A 19,847-nucleotide genomic window follows, 5' to 3' on the forward strand; every position below is an offset into this window, starting at 1 on the left:
TCTGCCCAGGGCAGCCCAGTAGGGACTCAGTGCTAAGGATTTTATTGGGGGTGATTGCATAGGCACAATCTGCCTAGCACGTACCAAAACTCCAGCTTCCCAGAATGGAAGCAGGTGTTCAGCATAAACACCATCTAGGCACTGTGAGTCACCCTTATCAATTAAGGAATGTGTTATATGAGCACAGGGAACTGGTTACATTCCCAGATCCAGCAAAGGGCAACCTTGCCATCAGGCCTTTGTAAGGAGAGTGGTGTCAGGCTTGTTCTATTAACTCTTCTCTGCACAGGGTGGCAAGGAGAGGTGAGCAGTTCTAGAAAGAGAAAAATGAGCATGAGCTGGGACGAGGGCTTTTGAACTGGGTCTTGAAGGATGGCTGGCATTTGAGAAGGCACAGAGGGCTGGCAGTGCTGGGAGTAGAGAGAAATGCAGCAGCTTAGCTCAAAGGGAGATAAAGTAGGGTAGCAAGGAGGGAAAAGACAGGGAGAACAGGGTTCTCTACCTATTCATCAAATATAAATGTGATATTTGCTATAGGTTGAAGCTCTGCTAAGTGTTTAAGATCCAGTCCTTAAAGAATTATAAACCAAGAAGGGAAACAGACAAATAGCCCAGCAATTTCAATAGCAGGGTCAAAGAAGAAGAAACCAGTCACATCTCAGGAAGCTCTGGAACATTCAAATCGTGCTGAGACCTGAGATATGAGTGAAGATTTGCTGGGTGAAGACGGACAAGAGGGAGAATAGTTTTCCAAGACTGCACATGCAGAGGCCTAGAGGAGAGCGAGAACATGGTGAGTCCAACAGTCCATACCAAATTATTGCTTGTGGACAGGCTAGGGCACTATGAGTGTGTTTTTTGCATGTTTGTCCTGTTTTGCTGCTAAATGGGATTCAGATCAGCAGGGCAGGTTCACATTCAATTATGTAGCTGCTTATATTGTTGAATGTCCATCAAATATGCAATGACAGCAGGTCCCTGAATAATGTTGTTTTTTTCAGTGTTTCATTATAACGTTGAAAAAGGATCAATTTGCAGCCAGGGCCACTGTCTGTGTGGAGCTGGCATGCTCTCCCCGTGTCTGCATGAGTTTTCTCCCGGTACTCTTCTTTTCATCCCACATCCAAAAGCTGAGCATGTTAGGTAAACTGACCTGCTCGATTTTCTGAGACTGGACGAGCATGGGTGTGCATGTGAGTGCGCCTTATGGGGGGATGACATTCTGTTCAGGCTGGCTCCCCGAGCTGCTGGGATAGGCTCTGGCTGCCCATGACTCTGAACTGGAATAAGCAGTTTGGGAAATGAATGAATGAATTATTGGAAAATAAAAGTTTGTAAAGTATATGGTAATGATATCATACGCATGACAATAATGATCATATGCACGACAAACACATGACAATAAACGATGCAGCATGAAGATGCTCAGTGAGCCCACGAGATTTGTGATGGGTTTGTGATGTGTGGTGGGAGGAGGGCCCTGACAATTCCCACTTTGCAAACATTTCTTCCTTGATGTAACCCGCCACCACTGTGACCGCTGTCATTCACCGATTCTGCAAAAATTGGATGAGTATTTATGTTGTTTTTATTACTCTTTCTTTTTTTTTTTTTATACTAAATAGACTTTACTTTCTGTATGTTTGCAGATATAATTGTGATTGAGTAAATGCAGGTAACATATGAATAGTTACTACATTTGTCTTCTTAGGAATATCCTAATATGGATCATATAAAGACATAGAAGTTTTAGGGAGATAAGGTACAAATACATAACACAATCAGATATTAATACTGTGTATGATTAAGCTCTTTCTTAAGTGTGTGTATAGCTCACATTTATTCCTCTGTTTAATATTAGAGGTGTTCTGGTTTTCATTTAGAAGTTTGGTGATGTTTTCATCACCAGAAATATGCTGTAGGACCTTAACTCTTGTTTATACCAGTGAACCTATGGTAAAGTTGGTTTTGTTGTCTCTTGCTTCATCTAAATTTGCAGTTTCCAAGGACCTTCTGATGACGTTAAGTGAGGGTTTACTGTATTTTATGGCAACAATACCAGAATTCATAACTGTTAAGAGATGCTCTCATTCCTGTGGTTCTCCTTGATCCTCTAATTCATATCTAATGTGTTGGCAAGTCCCGCTGTCTGTACCTCCAAACCTATCCCCTATCAGACCCCCTCTCACCATCTTCACTGCTAACCTCGGAGCCCCAGAGACCAGCATCTCCCTCCTAAGCAGCAGTAAGAGTAAATGTAAATCAGGTAATATCTCTGTCCTGTAAAGCCTTGACAAATGCTGACCGTCGCATTTACTAAAAGGTCCACACTGCTTACCAATGCCTAATGCCCCAGTCATCTGTCCCCTGCCTACCTTTCCACCTTCGCCATAGCTCTCTTCCTTCCACTCAGTGGGCTGGTTGCCCAGGTCTTCTTTCTGTCCCTGGAAAACACCAAGCTCATTCTTGCCCCAGGGCCTCTGCACTCACCTTCCCTTTGGCTGGAATCTCATTTCCCAGGTCACCAGCTCATTGGCTCCTTCTGATCCTTCAGGTATCTCCTGAGAAGCAGCTCTGCAGAGAGAACTCTCTCAGCTTCTGTATCTCAAGTTCTCCCTTTACCGCCCCCCTGCACCCCCCTCTATGACTCACTGTTATTTTCTTTATATAACTATTTATTCCCATCTGGTTTTTTCTCCCTATTTGGATTTTATTGTCTGTCTCCCCTCAATGGCAAAGTAAATTTCCTGATGCCAGAAGTCTTACCTAACTTGCCTGGCATCTTGTTCAACAAGTATATGATCAAATGAATGAAATGCCTCTTGGTTAGTAGGTGGTTGGACTAGGGCATTAACAGAGAACCCCAGACCTTCTCTTCCCTCTCTTTTGGGACACAGAGCATTCATATCCCTCCAACAGGGGGATGAAGAAGAAATACGTGGGGACTGTGACATATCGAGGAGACCTGCGCAGCCAGTGGACATAAGGACAGTGGGCCCTGAGGAGACCCACCAGCATGCTAACTGGGGCAGAACAGGGGACTGTGGCCAGTCCCTCTACAGACAGTGCAGGGAGCAAGCTGAGCCAGCAGCCTTAAGAGGAAAGAGAGAGGTGGTACATGAATTCCAAGTGACTACAGAAAGATCATCCAGGCACACAGGGTGTTCTTACTGACAGCAGAGGAGCAAAGCAACAAGGGAAACAGAGGCGGGTAGACAATGTCAGGTGTAGTACCCAGGCGCTAGCTGCTAATCTGGGCTTTAGGTTCATAACTCTCCTTCTTGGGAGAATTGGCAAGAGTAAGGCTGGCCTAACCCTGGAAGAACTGGGGCACCCACCAGAGTGGCAGTTCAGCATGTCCCCTCGCCACATCTACATAGGTTGCATTTGGTGGAATTGTTGGCATAGCCAAAGATGGGATGCCTGAGCTGGGGCGTGAGGGCAGGGTGTGAGGAGCAAGGATGGACTTGATAGGGAGCCACTCCTTTCATCCAGCAGGAAGCTTGTGGTTGATGTCAGAGGCGCAGGCAGCAGGAGCTGGCACGTTGCTGTCAAGTGGCCACAGCTGTAGCTGTTAGGAAGTAGAGCGGCGGGAATAGGGAGCCAGGAGGCCGTTAAACCACAGAGCCAAGCATGAACTTGCCTCACTCACACTTTTCCCAGGGACCAGCCCTGAATGGACTTCTCTGGAACCAGCAAGAAGAGAGGCTAGAATAGGACTTTGGGAGCGGATCTATTTAGCAGGAGAGAGAATGGTGCCAGCAACCGTTCCCACCAACATCCAGCCAAAGCTGGACTCACTGAAACACAGAGCTCAGGAACTGCAGCAGCTTAAAATGCATTCTACTCCACCTCTGCTCCCAGAGCCTGCAGAAGCTAAGATGATGTGCTTTAAGGGCAAACCATAGACACCTCCCATCTCTGGAGGGTTAAATGTAGGGAAGGAGGAATGAAGGAAAGGTCCCTGCATCTGTGAACTCAGCCCCTTCCCCACATGCAGTAAAACTTGACGAAAGAGTCTTTCCTGTTGGCATCTCTGGGTCCTGGGTGGGCCCGCATCCATGCCACTCCCTGATGGGGAATAGCACGGCTCTGTTTGCGTGGATGCAACTCCCCAGCAGATGGTGAATCAGACCTCAATGTCTCTGTGTGCGCTTTGTACATTTTACTTGTTGGTAATGAATTTACAAATCCTTTAAGTATGGAAAACAGAGACTTCCCACGAGCTGAACAGATGGGAGAGAAGGCTTTCTAAAGGCTCTTCAAAGTGGCCTTTTTCTCACCCCCTCCTGGTTTAATATCTCTCCCTATGTCTACAAATGCTTTATTAGCTGGGGGTGAGAGAGAACCTTCCCTGACTCTCTTTCTCTGGTTCCCTAGAAAATAGCAGGCAGGCCTGCCCCGGCTAGGAATGCATTAGCAAGACGGCACTGGGCCCTGGCCAAGAACCTTCATTTAACGTTGTATTCCTGGAGTGCAGCATAACTCATGAAGAGAAGAAAGGAGGGAGAACCACTTGTAAAGCTGCCCCTGACTTCTCTGGCAGGGCAAGAGGTTCTCTTCTTTCTGCTGAGAGCTTCCTTCTGAGCAGAGTGGGGTGAATTGAATGGGTTAGAGTTGCAAGCCCTGTAGCAGATTGCATTAGTGGCTCCATTGTTTTACCTTTTCCTGATCAGTACCCTTTGCCATCTCACTTTTCAGTGCACCTTGACTCTGAACTTGGCCGTGTGACTTGCTTTGGCCAATGGGATATTAGCAGACATAAAGCAGGCTAAGGATTTGTGATGGTTAATTTCCTGTGTTAATTTGACTGGGCTAAAGGATGCCCAGATAGCTGCAAAAGCTTATATTTGAGTGTGGCTGTGAAAGTGTTTCTGGAATACATTAACATTTGAATTAGTGGGCTGAGTAAAGCAGGCGGCCCTCCCCATACGGGTGGGTATCACCTAATCCACTGAGGTACCAAATAGAACAAAAAAGTGGGAGGAGGGCATTTTACTCTCTACTTGAGCTGGGACATCTATCTCTTCCTGCTCTCTGACTTCAGTGCTCTGGATTTCAGGCCTTCAGATTCAGACTGGGACTTACACCATCGACTACCCCCGTTCTCAGGCGTTTGGGTTTGGTTTGGAACTACACCACCAGTTTTCCTGGGTCTGCAGCTTGCAGATGGCAGATCATGGAACTTCTGGGCCTCTATAATCACATGAGCCAATCCCTAATAAGAAATCTCTTTCTATATATCTAAGTATATCTTATTGGTTTTGTTTCTCTGGACAATCCTGACAAATACTGGCTTTAAAGGAACTTGCTTATTGAAGCACGTTTTCTTGCTCCATGAGAAGGACGTGCCTGGGTAAGCTCGCTGGTCCCAGGAAGAGGAGGAGACACATGGGGCTGAGCCAGCTCCACACCCTCTAGACATGGACATAGGATCCAAATAGGCAGATTGGGTGCCCATGGTCAAGCACCTGGATCACATACTTCCTCTTCCTCTTAGCATCTCCAGCACAGAGCACCCATGTAGAAGAAACAATAATTACATAAACGGCTATGACTGACTGAATTTATGATAAACAAAGGGTAATGATTATATTCATCTTACAGAGTTGTTTTGAAGATTAAGTGAGATAATAAAGTTGTATTTCTTTTTCTAAAGCTTTAAGTTTATTATCCCACCTAATCTTTCGTCCACAGTCTTTGACCCATGCCAAGTACTAAATAAATGTCATTTTTTGCATTATTTACCTGCATTAATTTTAATCATTAAAACAATTCTCAAGTTAAATATCATTATCTCATTTTACAGATGGAGTGTTGAAGCACAGACGCGTTAAGTGAGGCGGCCAAAATTACACAGCCAGTTACATGGGAGAGCTAGGATTGAAACTCACATCTGTTTAACCCCGAAAATAATTAAACAGTATAAAACAAGATGCAGGATAAGTGCATATTCATATTTAGGATGCACAGTAAATGCCGAAAATGCCATAAAAAAAGTAAATCTATATTGGTAATGGAGCAGAGTTTTGTAAACTTGACATTCCTGACATTCTGGACATGCAAGGACCATCCTGTGCACTGTAAGATGTTTAGGAGCATCCCTGGCCTCTCACCTACTAGATGCCAGTAGCACCTCCCCTGCAAGTGGTGACTGCTAAAAGCTGTCTCCAGACATTGCCAAATGTTTCCTGAGGCCCAATGGTCTGGAAGTATCAGGGAAGGCTTCAGGCAGAAAGCAGGCTTTGAGAGGTCCTGGTAAGAGCTTACATAGCAGTTCCCAGCCTTAAATTTCAAGAACTATTTAAAAATCTTAAATTAAAAATAAATTAATGGACATCATTTTTTTTAATCTTTATTTCTTCTCAAAAGAAAAAAAAAAACACCAGGATACAGGTGCAGAATGTGCAGGTTTGTTACATAGGTATGCGTGTGCCATGGTGGTTTGCTGCATCTATTGACCCTTCCTCTAGGTTTCCTCCCCTTAATCCCCACTCCCCAACAGGCCCGGTGTGTGTCGTTCCCCTCCCTGTGTCCATATGGTCTTAACGTTCAACTCCCACTTATGAGTGAGAACGTGTGGTGTTTGGTTTTCTGTTCCTGTGTTAGTTTGCTGACGATGATGGCTTCCAGCTTCATCTATGTCCCTGCAAAGGACATGATCTTATTCCTTTTTATAGCTGCATAGTATTCCATGGTGTATACGTACCACATTTTCTTTTTCCAGTCTATCATTGATGGACATTTCGGTTGGTTCCAAGACTTTGCTATTGTAAACAGTGCCACAATGAACATACGTGTGCATGTGTCTTTATAATAGATCTATTTATGATCTTTTGGGTATATACCCAGTAATGGGATTGCTGGGTCAAATGGTATTTCTGGTTCTAGATCCTTCAAGAATCACCAGCTGTCTTCCACAATGGTTGAACTAATTTACACTCCCACCAACAGTGTAAAAGCATTCCTGTTTGTCCACAGCCTCACCAGCATCTATTGTTTCCTGACTTTTTAATAATTGCCACTCTGAATGGCATGAGATCGTACCTCATGGTGGTTTTAATTTGCATTTCTCTGTTGATCAACAATGTTGAGTTTTTTTCATGTTTGTTGTCTATGTAAATGTCCTTTTGAGAAGTGTCTGCTCATATCTTTTCCCCAGTTTTTGATGGAGTTGTTTTTTTTTTCTTTTAAGTATGTTTAAGTTCCTTGTAAATTCTGAAGACCTTTGTTAGATTGGTAGATTGCAAAAATGTTCTTCTATTGTATAGGTTGCCTGTTTACTCTGATGACAGGTTCTTTTGCTACAATCTAATTAGATCCAATTTGTCAATTTTTGCTTTTGTTGCAGTTGCTTTTGCATTTTTGTTGTGAATTATTTGCCCATGCCTATGTCCAGAATGGTATTGCCTAGGTTTTCTTCTAGGGTTTGTATGGTTTGGGGTTTTACATTTAAGTCTTTAATCCATCTTGAGTTAATTTTATATAAGATGTAAGGAAGGGGTCCAGTTTCAGTTTTCTGCATATGGCTAGCCAGTTTTCCCAGCACCATTAGCTGAATAGAAGATCCTTTCCCCATGGCTTGTTTTTGTCAGGTTTGTCGAAAATCGGATAGTTGTAGATGTGTGGTATTATTCTTGAGGTCTCTGTTCCACTCCATTGGTCTATATGTCTGTTTTGGTGCCACTATCATGCTCTTTTGGTTACTGTAGCCTTGTAATATAGTTTGAAATCAGGTAGCGTGATGCCTCCAGCTTTGTTCTTTCTGCTTAGGATTTTCTGGAGTCATCTTTGATTCCACGTGAAATTTAAAATAGTTATTTTTTTTTCTAATTCTGTGAAGAATGTCAATGGTAGGTAGTTTGATGGGAATAGCATTGAATCTATAAATTAATTTTGGCAGTATGACCATTTTCATGATACTGATTCTTCCTATCCATGAGGATGGAAAATTTTTCCATTTGCTTGTGTCCATTCTCATTTCTTTGAGCAACCGGTTTGTTGTTCTCCTTGAAGAGGTCCTTCACATCCCTTGTTAGCTGTATTCATGGGTATTCTATGCTCTTTGAAGCAATTATGAATCAGAGTTCATTCATGATTTGGCTCTTTGCTTGCCAATTGTAGGTGTAAAGGAATGCTTGTGATTTTTTTCACATTGACTTTGTATCCTGAGACTTTTCTGAAGTTGCTTATCAGTTCAAGGAGATTTTGGGGCTGAGATGATGGGGTTTTCTAAATATAAAATCATGTCATCTGCAAACAGAGACAATTTAATTTCCTCTCTTCCTATTTGAATACTCTTTATTTCTTTCTCTTGCCTGATTGTCCTGGCCAGAACTTCCAGTACTATGTTAAATAGGAGTGGTGAGAGAGAGCATCCTTGCCTTGTATTGGTTTTCAAAGGGAAAGCTTCCAGCTTTTGCCCATTCAATATGATATTGGCTGTGGGTTTGTCATAAATAGCTTTTATTATTTTGAGATATGTTCCATGAATACCTAGTTTATTGAGAATTTTTAACATGAAGGAATATTGAATTTTATCAAAGTTCTTTTCTGCATATATTGAGATAACCATGTGGTCTTTGTCTTTTGTTCTGTTTATGTGATGGATTGCGTTTATTGATTTGTGTATGTTGAACCAGCCTTGCATCCCAGGGATGAAGCCAACTTGATTATAATGGGTAAGTTTTTTTATGTGCTGCTGGATTTGGTTTGCCAGTATTTTATTGAGGATTTTTTGCTCAATGTTAATCAGGGATATTGGCCTGAAGTTTTCTTTTTTTGTTGTGTCTCCCAGTTTTTAGTATCAGGATGATGCAGACTTCATAAAATGATTTAGGGAGGAGTTTCTCCTTTCGAATTGTTTGGAAGAGTTTCACAAGGAATGATACCTGCTCCTCTTTGTATTTCTGGTAGAATTCAGCCATGAATCCATCTGGTCCTGGACATTTTTGGTTGGTAGGCTATTAATCACTGCCTCAATTTCAGAACTTGTTATTGGTCTATTCAGGGATTCAACTTCTTCTTGGTTTAGTCTTGGTATGGTGTATGTGTCCAAAAATTTATCCGTTTGTTTTCTAGATTTTTGAGTTTATTTGTGTAGAGGTGTTTATTGTATTCTCTGATGGTAATTTGCATTTCTGTGGGGTCAGCGGTGATATCCCCTTTATAATTTTTTATTGTGTCTATTTGATTCTTCTCTATTTTCTTCTTTGTCTAGCTAGAGGTCTATCTATTTTGTTAATTTTTCAAAAAACCAACTCCTGGATTCATTGATTTTTTGGAGGGTTTTGCGTTTCTCCGTCTCCTTCAAATCTTCTCTGATCTTAGTTATTTCTTGACTTCTGCTAGCTTTTGGATTAGTTTGCACTTGCCTCTCTAGCTCTTTCAATTGTGATGTTAGAGTGTTGATTTGAGATCTTTTTAACTTTCTGACATGGGCATTTAGTGCTATAAATTTCCCTCTTAACACTGCTTTAGCTTTGCCCCAGAGATTCTGGTTCATTGTCTCTGTTCTCATTGGTTTCAAAGAACTTCTTGATTTCTGCCTTAATTTCAGAATTTACCCAGGAGTCATTCAGGAGCAAGTTGTTCAATTTCCATATAATAGTGTGGTTTTGAGTGAGATTCTTAATCCTGAGTTCTAATTTGATTGCACTGTGGTCTGAGAGACTCTTTGTTATAATTTCAGTTCTTTTGCATTTGTTGAGGAGTGTTTTACTTCCATTTAGTTGTATTTGCATATACCCAATGCACATTTCCCATATACTTTATTTTTTAAAGAAATTTTTATTTCCATAGGTTATTGGGGAGCACATGGTGTTTGATTACATGAGTAAGTTCTACCCTTATGCTTTAAATCATCTCTAGATTACTTATAATACTTCATAAAAGATAAATGATATGTGAGTAGTTGTTATTTTTTTTGTTTCTATTATATTTATTGTTATGTTGTTATTTTTGTTCCTTTTTTCCAAATATTTTTGATCTGTGGCTAGTTGGATATGGTTTATGAATCCACAGATATGCAGGGCTGACTGTATTAGTTCCCCAGGGCTGCCATAGTGAAGTGGGTGGCTTAAAACAACAAACATAGTCTCTCCCAGTTCTGGAGGCCAGAAGCCCAAAGGAGCAGCATCAGCAGGAGTGGTTCTCTCCAAGGGCTTTGAAGGAGAACCTGCTGGAAGAGCAACACCACCCTCCTCCCCTCCGTTGGTGACTGACAATCCTCAGCAGGAGTTGGCTTACAGCTGCATGACCCCAATCCTTGCCTTTGCTGTCAAATGGCATTCTCCTTGTGTCTCTTCCCTTCTTCTTATAAGGACAACAGTCATATTGGATTAAAGACTCATCCTCTTCCATTATGACCTCATCTTGACTATTTCCATCTGCAATGACCCTGTTTCCAACTAAGGTCTCTTTTTGAGGTACTGAGTGTCAAGTCTTCATCATGTCTTTTTGTGAGACACAGTTTGGCTTGTAACAATAACCTCTCTGTGAGATCTCCTGGATCTCCTACATGACCTTCTCTCCTCCCAAATCTATCCTCTTCAGGAATGACACTCCTAGAAGGAATGGATCCAACAGAGATCACCCCTCTGTAACCCAAGAACCCCGTATATTCCACCATCCCTTCCATAAATTTTTGCCCATGCGAGAGTACTGCTGCCCCACCATATGCACTGGAGTTGTTTTTCTGCAGCAGGTGCAGTGCTTTTCACAGCTCTATCCATCCTCTCCTCCCCAGATCCCCTGAAATCACCTATGGCCTGCATCTGTGAAATGAGAGCCAGAGAGCTGGGCTCCATCTGACACTATGAGGAGTTCTGTTTGGTTTGGTGATAAGAGCCTATAAGAAAATGCAACCCTTGTTTCAGCAGTGCAGTGTGCTCAGAATTTTTTTGACCTTCTAGGACCCTCAGACTCACTTAAATTAGAAAAGGACCCTAGCTTTACCATGCATGTTAAAGTTAGGATATTATGCCAAACTTCTATCTGCCCTGAAGTGGACAATGTGTAAATGATGGGATAAATGGAAGAGGAAAAGGAATTGAAGGAGGTTCCAGGAAGGTATGCTGGGGCAGTGAGGAAAGACGACCCTGTCAAAGAAATAAATAACAACCCTTGGTAAAATCGGTGGGATAAACTCTTAAGAGACTGATTTTGAGAGAACAGGGATGAAGGAGAGTCAGTGACAACCATCCACACTGGGGGATGCCCATGAAGAAGTGAGGAATAAAATCCACCAGCTTCTGCATCGTGAGCTTCACCAGCTGGGACACAACTTTGCTCCATGGTCTTTGAATGTAAAGACCATGGCAAGAGCAGCTAAGTGCTCAGTTCTAAAAGTGTTGAAGATTGTGCTGTGTCAGAATGGCCCTGTAGCCAGGCAGATCGCTACCAGGGAAATCCTAGTAATAGCAACCAAGAGACCCATCCAGGAAGGGCCACCTTTAACACAGGTTTGAGGAACTAGCATTAGCTGGAGTCTGTGTGGTTCTGGGACTGTGCCACTAGCTTGAGCTTCCATGGCCTCATCTGTAAAATAGGGACATGTGAAAACTTCAGAAGTCCTATCCCAAATTTAGAGATCCTGCATGTGGTCTCAGGGGTGGAAACGGAGGAGAAGTTTTCTTCTAGCACTTTTTCCAACCTGCTCTCTCATTTATTTCCTCTTAGCAAGCCTCCCACCTTGCCATACCAGCTGTGGGTTTCTTGTTAGAGATCCAACCTTATGAATACCTCCATGGCCAGAAATTGTTTTTCTAAAAATGTAATATGCCTGTAAACTCAAAATGTGAAACCCCACAACAATTGAATTCTCCTTTACCCAAAATCAATTGTCAACATGCATGTAAAATTACAATACTGCTAAGCTCTCCATAATGAGGTGATTGTGCTAAGTGAACATCTGATTTAAGAAGTGGCTCAGCAGTACAGGACTGCATGGCATCATCTAATCATGCTGCAGCAGGAAATATGCCAGCTTCCAAGCGAGCAGACAGCAGTGGAGGGGTGAGCAGGCACCATGCCAGACTGGAGGTGTGGTGGGGAGGAGCTGGGCTCACGAGTGAGGAGGCAGTCTCTGATTCAGGCCCCCTCAGTCTTCAGCCTCTTCCCTGTCCCCCTAAAAATGGAAATTAAAGCTTAGAGGACAGAGAGGGAGCAAGAGAGAAGAAGCATAAATAAAAAGAGGGCAAGCAGGGTGGGAGGGCTGCAGGATGAACACAGAAGATAAGCAGGAGTGAAGGTCTGTTCTGTGGACACAGACAAGCTGCTCTGACACCTGAGCTTGTCACAGGATAGACCTTGGCTAGAGGCACAGCTCAGCCCTGGAGGGTCAGAGCCTGCCCTTTGTCCTCCTTTGCAGGAAAGGAGACAGGCCCAGAGCAATGGGATGGGTGTTAGCCATGAAGGAGCTGGGAGTCACCCTAAGTCTCTTCACACCAGGACATAGTTCCCTACCTGCTTGTCATTTTCCTAAATGCTGCTATTAGATTAGCTTTTACAGTGCAACTTTTAGGTCATACCTGACTCTTTCCCTCTGTTTCCTCCTTTAAAAAGCGAATATTCCCAAGAGGAGTAACTCTTCATACTTTGGTAGCACTAACACAGCAAGAGAAGAGCAGTGGACATGCTGGAGGTAAACATGCATCCTCAGGCATGTGTGTATGTACATCTCAAGGGCCAGACACTGAGCAAGGGGTGAGTGCAATGCAGAGATGGTGGCATGGCGCCTCCTGATCTAGTGTGGAAGAGGATGACAACCCCACACACCCAGCAGTGAGTGTGTTGAGGGGTGCTCAAGGTAAAGGGAAGGAGGGAGGAGCAGAGCAGGGCCCATTTATTTCTTAGGGCAAGAGGACCTCTGAGCAGTCTTGAAAGAACAACAAGATTCAGCAAAGGGAAAAAAGGAAGAGAAAGAGCATCTGCAAATGCATGGAGGCCAAGAAGCAGAGACCTGTTTGAAGACAGACCAGTGTCTGAATGGCTGGAATCGAATTTAGCATCTGGAGAAGCAACAGGAACTGAGGTGGGAAGAGTTGAGACAGAGCTGACACCACCTGACTCACGACTGAATGTTCAGGTGGAGTGGAAAGGTCTTTGCTGGTCCAGATAATTTCCAAGTTCCTTCTTCCCTAGGATTCATTAAAATCTCGAAACAGCCACTACCTGTTAGCTTTGAGCAAGCCACCTCAATAATCAGAGCCTTTCTGTCTCTCCAGAGTGTCTTTCTCTTTCGAGAGTGTCTTTTGGGGATGATCAATAAGATCACCTCTAGACTATCCACCTAAAAAGTGCTAGTGACTCACCACACTAGATAGTTTGGGAAGCCTGTGGTAAGGAAGATGTTGGAGGGAGTGGCAGTGGTTATGGGTCCTCACTTTCTTGCCTGGAATCATCATTAATGTACCAGTAGTTCAGTCTGCATGAGAATAAACATGTACAGATGCTCCCTTGACTTACAGTAGGATTGCATCCTGATTATCTCATTGTAAGCTGAAAATATTTACATCAAAAATGAATTTAATACACCTAATCAACTAAGCATCATAACTTAGCCTAGCCTACCCTAAATGTGCTTGTGACACTGACATTCGCCAACAGTTAGGCAAAATCATCTAACGCTAAGCCTATTTTATAGTAAAGTGTTCAGTAGCTCATGTAATTGATGAATATTTTACCAAACGTGAGAAACAGAAAGGTTGTGGGGTTAGAACCTTGATCTCTCCAGTTATCATGGGTGTGGCTTCAGTTTCTTTATTGTAAAATAGGGATAAAAACAATACCTCACCCCACAGGATATCAGGATGATGAAATTAAATAATGCATGCTAAGATCTTAGCACAGAACCTGGCACTGAAGGATGCTGAATAAATATTAGCCTAAAATAAAAAACAAAAAAATTAAAAGTAAGTGTACTTTCTTAAAATGATTCTCAGGTATCCTTTGAGATAAGCATAAGAATCTAGAACTTCAAACTTTTACTGACCTCTAAGGAGAGGATGACCCCATCCCTTGGGAATTTTCCTTCCTGTTCAGTAGTGGTTGCTGGTGGAAGAGATTTTCCCCAAATCAGGTCTGAATCAGGAAGGGAGATAACTCCAGTACCTGCCAGAGGCCAGAGCAGGATTTAGAAAGGAGAAAGTTACTTTGCCAAGCATCTTAGTAGAAACCCAGCAACATTAAGCCCTTACCCCACATAGCAATTGACTACCAAAAAAAAATCCAGACATTACAAATAACTGTCAAAAGTTGCCTGGCTGGCTGGGCATGGTGGCTGACACCTGTAATCCCAGCACTTTGGGAGGCCAAAGCGGGCGGATCACCTGAGTTCAGGAGTTTGAGATCAGCCTGGCCAACATTGTGAAATCCTGTCTCTACTAAAAACACAAAATTAGCCAGCTTTGGTGGTACATGCCTGTAATCGAAGCTACTCGGGAGGCTGAGGCAAGAGAATCTCTTGAACCCAGGAGGTGGAGTTTGCAGTGAGCCAAGATCATACCACTGCACTCGAGCCTGGATGACAAGAGCGTAACTCAGTCTAAAAAAACAAAAAAACAAAAAACAGTTGCCTGTCTGGCAGCATTATCTCATGTTATTTACAGTGAGAAAACTGAAGAACATAGGAAGCAAGTGACCTTTCCTTTCCTAACAATGCATGGCCAATGAGGGGCAGAATGCCAGACATCTAACTATTGGTATAGTTTCCCTTAGATTTGCATCTGGTTTCTGAAGTGTGGATTCTAGCAGGAGTTGGAGGGGAACGTGGGGTAATGAGTGGCATTTGCCAATGTTGCTTTTTGTGGCTTGATGAGGACACCTTGGGGGCCTGTCTTGGCCCTGGGTTGGGCAGAGCCTGGAGGTGAGCACGGTTGGCATATCCCATGCCCAGATGTCACCAGGTCAGAGCACAGCCATCTCTGGGGCAGGTGCCATTGGCCTAGGGACAGAAAGATAGGTTTGAAAACCTCTGGCAGTCATACAGGTTTTAATGGAATCATCCTTGAATTTTTGTAGGAATAGTTGCTACATCTTTAGCCCAATGGGGTATTGACTATCACTGCTGCACCCCAAGACTGAATACTTTTCCAGGAGGGTTTGTTTCTGTCAAAGACTAATACCCCTCACCTTCCTTTTCCTCCTCCTCTCTGTTGTAGGTAAGGGGCACATTCAACTTATCATCTAAATAGGAATGCTTTTAAGAGTGAAAGGAGGCGTCACCTGGACCATCCAGACAAGAAGCCCCCAACTTCAATCCCAATTCTTCCCAACCGTTAGGTTGAGACCCCTGTCTGGATGGAGGAAGCTGTCTTTGTGCTCATATGTAATCACAGAGGAGCTGATTCCAGAAGAGAAGCAGGCAGCCAGAGAAACATTTTCACAGCTACACATCCTCTTGGGAACAAAAGAACCAAAGAAGCTGTTTCAGAGATGGTGCTAGAGGGTAGAGAGGGAAAGCTTCTGAAAAGAATGATAATCTCCAAAATACAAAACACTCAAATGAATGCCTCCCACCTGCTCTCCAAATAGACAGATTCTGCCCATCCTTCAAAGCCCAGCTCATGCTCCTCCTCTGTGTTGCCTCCAAAATCACCCAGGCACTGGAAGCCTCCTCCTCAGATCCTGGTTGTTCTCACTTTTTAGACCATGGGACTTTATGGTTTCCCTTGTAATGTGCTTTATCCAGTTAACTAATAATTTATCCTTGAGTATACTTTTTAACCTCCCTACTAGAAGAGCAGGGCAGTTTTATGGGTACATTTTTGTAATAGGGCATAAGTGGGTGTATGTAAAATAGATGCATATAATATTATATGTTACATGTGTTTTTCCACTAAATTTATATATATATTCTACTAAATATATATACATAGAAGAATGTACACATACATATACATAGAGACATATATTATGCATATAGTCATATGCATAAATGAAAGTAAGAATTAATGTTCAGATAGAGAAGTGAACCTCCGGGATATGTTTATCTCGAAAGAATCAAGGAGATATTCCCAGAGAGCAGAATTCATTTACCAAGTAATGAGTGATGGAATTTTCACTGTGAGAGTTTATAGGTTGAGGAGGGCCTGATGTCTGTGCTTTCACACCTAGATCTTTGGTTTGGGGACTGGCATTGCAAGGATCTAACCAGGTGGCTTTATGAAGTCATTGCCATCTTGGAGGTGGATAAACATAGCGGAAAAAGTAAAACCAAAGGAAAAAGCCATCTACCAAGTGGGCAGCATTTCTAGGAATTAGTTACTCACTCCTTTACTATTACTCACCCCTTTACTAGGATGAGTAATGGTCTTGGCAGTTGAGTCATTAGTGCCGGCTTTGGAAGCTTTTCCTTATTGATTTCTGCTAGGCTTCAGCCCCTTGCCAATCAATGGCTTAGAGACAGAAGACTGGACCCAGAGACTGGTTAACAATCTCTTTCAGATTTTTAAGACTCAGGGGACTCTTTTCTAGGGATCTCCCGTTCATTTAGGCAGAGATGAGTTTTGCTTTTTTAAGCCTCCTACCTCTCCCCTGCCTCTATCCACAGAAAGTAATGCCCATGCTTGCAGTCCCATCTTGAAAGTTTTCTTCCGCAGCTTAGTTGCTAATTAGACATTATTTATACCCCCAAACATACGCATGTGTCCTGCTGCTCAGCATGCTGTTCTCATGAGCGCCCTGGTACCCCCGCTGCTCTTCAATGTCCCCATCACTCCAGCTCCATGCGCTGACTTCGACAGGCACCCCACCCTGTGAATCCTCTGTCCGAACAACTCTCATAATTAATGTATGCCAGAACCCACTTACCTTGGCTCCATCCATCTTCCCAAGGGTCCTCTATCACTGGTCAGTGATGAGCTAGGGAAAGTCATGATCGAGATGCTTTCCTTCTCTCCTCCACTGAGAGAAGAACCAGGTCAGTGAGCGCAGAAGAACAGAGCTCTCTGTGAGCCATGTGAGGAGCCTCCGGAAGCTAGGAGACCTAAAGGTAACACCCACCCACCTGACCCTACCTCATCCACACACACACAGCCTCATCAGAATAATCCAGCAGAATTTTTTAAAATCTATGTTATAGTCTTTCTGAGTATAGTGTCTTGTAAGGAAGTATCCATAAATTATAATGCCTGTGAGCCTAGCCTCAATTCTTGTCTTTCTGGTATGACTTCTCATTTAAATAAACATCTTCAATCAGCTGTAAAACAAAAGCCAAGGAGGTGTGCCCAGAGCTTGGAGAAAAGGAGAAAGCCTCACAGAGAATGTTGGAACAATTAAATCCACTGCTGCTCTCCCAAATTACAAATTGGAATCACCTGCTCAGGGTGTGCCTAGCTCACTCCATCCCTCCCCACTGCAGCCTGATTAAGGATTCCAGGCAACTGACTGGTGCTCCCGGACATGCATAAAGTAAACTCCCTCATCTGCAAGCCGATTCACACAACAGATTCCCTAAGAAGGCATGAGGCAAAGCTGCCCTGGCACATCTGTTTTGTCATGCATCTCCAGCAAATCCTGGGACCACAGAAGAGGCAGAGGCAACATTGGTCCCAAATATACTAATCATATTTCTGTGAATGGACACATTTTAGGTCAGAGACACCCAGCAATAAGTAGCAAAGCACCCACCACAATATCCAGCATGTATTAGGGCTCCATTTTTAGTTAAAATGATTTAAATAAGTAATGGAATTCTAGTTAAATTTTAGTTAAAATGGTTTATTATATACATGGGGTTATATTTACAGGTAAAAGAGGGGTACCTTTCTCTGGAAACCATCAGGTTTTTTCACACACACACACCCTTACACACACAAATTATCATATTTACATATAGGACTGTTCAGATATTAGAACACACACAATTATTTTTGATGCACTAAGCCACACATAAAAATCCTGGCCCTGTCTCTCTCTCAGAGCTTACAGGCAAAATTCTACTTGAATTCAGGACAGCATCCTGTGCATTCTCCCTGATGGAGTGAGAAGATGAATCTGCTGGGAAAGGCAATACCTCCCCACTCAGCAAATTAAGAGCAAGAACCATCTGTGTTTTCCAGAAGGTCCCAGCAAATTCTAAGAAGAAGGTAATTTTTTGACATTTCACATTTCTCTTCCCTGGGAGAAGGGTGAATGGAAGTTTTTAGATACACATCTATTTAGCCATCTTAGATCCACAAGGAAGCTATTGGGGGAGATAAAGAGCCAGATGAGGGGGATCGTCATACTGGTACCTAGGTTGGTTTGAAGGATCAGACAAGACCAGCCTGAGACTGTAGAGGACCAAGTGAGACTCTCGTCCTGGCATGGGATTAAGTGGCTCTCAGGAAAGAGATCATCTCAGTGGGAGAAATTATGTGAGACTCCTTTAGCCTGTTTACCTACCATCAATAAAATGGGAATGGCGAAACCTGCAAAGGAGGTGAGGATTCTTCTAAAATGGCAAAACAAACCACTCTGTATCCCTGACCTTTGATCCTTAAATGATGAGATCTCAAAAAATCTGTCAAGATAGTAGTATTGAACCACCTCTGTATCCTTCATTTCATAATGATAGAGTTTGCCATTTGCAAATATCTCACATTTCAACTTGTTTTCCTTTTGCATAAAACATCTTCTAATTAATCATATTAAAATATCTCATAAGGTTACTTTTAAGAAAAGCCTACCAAACTGATATAGAGGAAACTGAAAGCATCATATAATTTTATCCAATTATATGTGTACAGATTTGAAAACCTGAAAAAAAAGGCCAATTTTCCAAAAAAATGTAAATTACCAAAGTAGATCACAGAGGAGATAAACAACTTAAGCAGATCGTTTACCAAAAAAAGAAATTTGATTTTTTTTTTTTAAGAAATGGGGTTCTTGCTGGGTGCAGTGCCTCACACCTGTAATCCCAGCACTTTGGGAGGCCAAGGCAGGTGGATCACTAGAGGTCAGGAGTTTGAGAACAGCCTGACAAACATGGTGAAAACTCATCTCTACTAAAAATACAAAAATTAGCCAGGTGTGGTGGCACACATCTGTAGTCCCAGCTACTTAGGATGTTGAGGCAGGAGAATCCCTTGAACCTGGGAGGCAGAGGTTGCAGTGATCCAGGATCGCACCACTGCACATCAACGTGGTGACAGAGTGAGGCTCCATCTCAAAAAAGAGAGGGGGTCAGGGGTGGATCTTACCATGTTGCCCAGGCTTGAATACAGTGGATATTCACAGGTCTGATCATAAGGCACTGCAGCATTGAACTCCTGGTCTCAAGTGATTCCCTTGCTTCAGCCTCCTGAGTAGCTAGGAAGACAGGTCTGGCAGAAATTTGATTTTTTTTTTAATGTCAAGAAGCTCTTGCAAGAAAAAAAATACTTCCAAATTACTTTTATAAAATTAGAATAGCATTGATAATAAAACCTGACAAATTAAATACAAAATAAACCTGTAAACTACTTTCATTTGATGAATATCAATGTGTACATTCTACATGAAATAGTAACATAGAGAATCAGGCAAAAGACCAAAAGAATAATTATTCATGATTAAATGATGTATATTCCAAAAATGCAAAGATAGTTTGACTCTATTAATATAATTGGCTATATTAGATCAAAAGAGAACCTCCATAAATGCTGGAAAGGCATGCTTTCTTAATGAAAAAATAGTTTTATAAATACACAGCTCCTCATTATGATAAAACTTCATATATCTTAAGTCAAAAGCGTCATGATTAATGGAAAAATATAAGCATTACTATTAATGCTGGGAACTAAATAATGATTTACTTAAATAAATCACTATTGTTTCAGGAATATTCAAATGCAAAATAAAAATAACTACATCCTCATGTTTAC

General features: G+C 42.4%; 1 protein-coding gene across 32 annotated transcripts in view; it reads left to right on the forward strand.

Annotated features, from left to right (window-relative positions):
* The window catches only part of GFRA2 (GDNF family receptor alpha 2), a 410,970-nt gene that overhangs the window by 71,990 nt on the left and 319,133 nt on the right, over positions 1-19,847 (forward strand). For 29 of the 32 annotated variants that reach the window (XM_064368864.1, XM_064368852.1, XM_064368847.1 and 26 more), the window contains 2 exons: positions 628-793; positions 17,923-18,089. The gene's annotated coding sequence lies outside the window, so the exon portion shown is untranslated. Of the gene's footprint in view, positions 1-627; positions 794-12,855; positions 13,034-17,922; positions 18,090-19,847 lie in introns of all 32 variants that reach the window. The other 3 variants (XM_064368853.1, XM_064368865.1, XM_064368872.1) reach the window with 3 other exon arrangements.

This window comes from Aotus nancymaae, unplaced genomic scaffold, assembly GCF_030222135.1.
Source record: "Aotus nancymaae isolate 86718 unplaced genomic scaffold, 86718_ANA_hifiasm-v0.15.2.pri h1tg000079l, whole genome shotgun sequence".
Classification (NCBI taxonomy): domain Eukaryota; kingdom Metazoa; phylum Chordata; class Mammalia; order Primates; family Aotidae; genus Aotus; species Aotus nancymaae.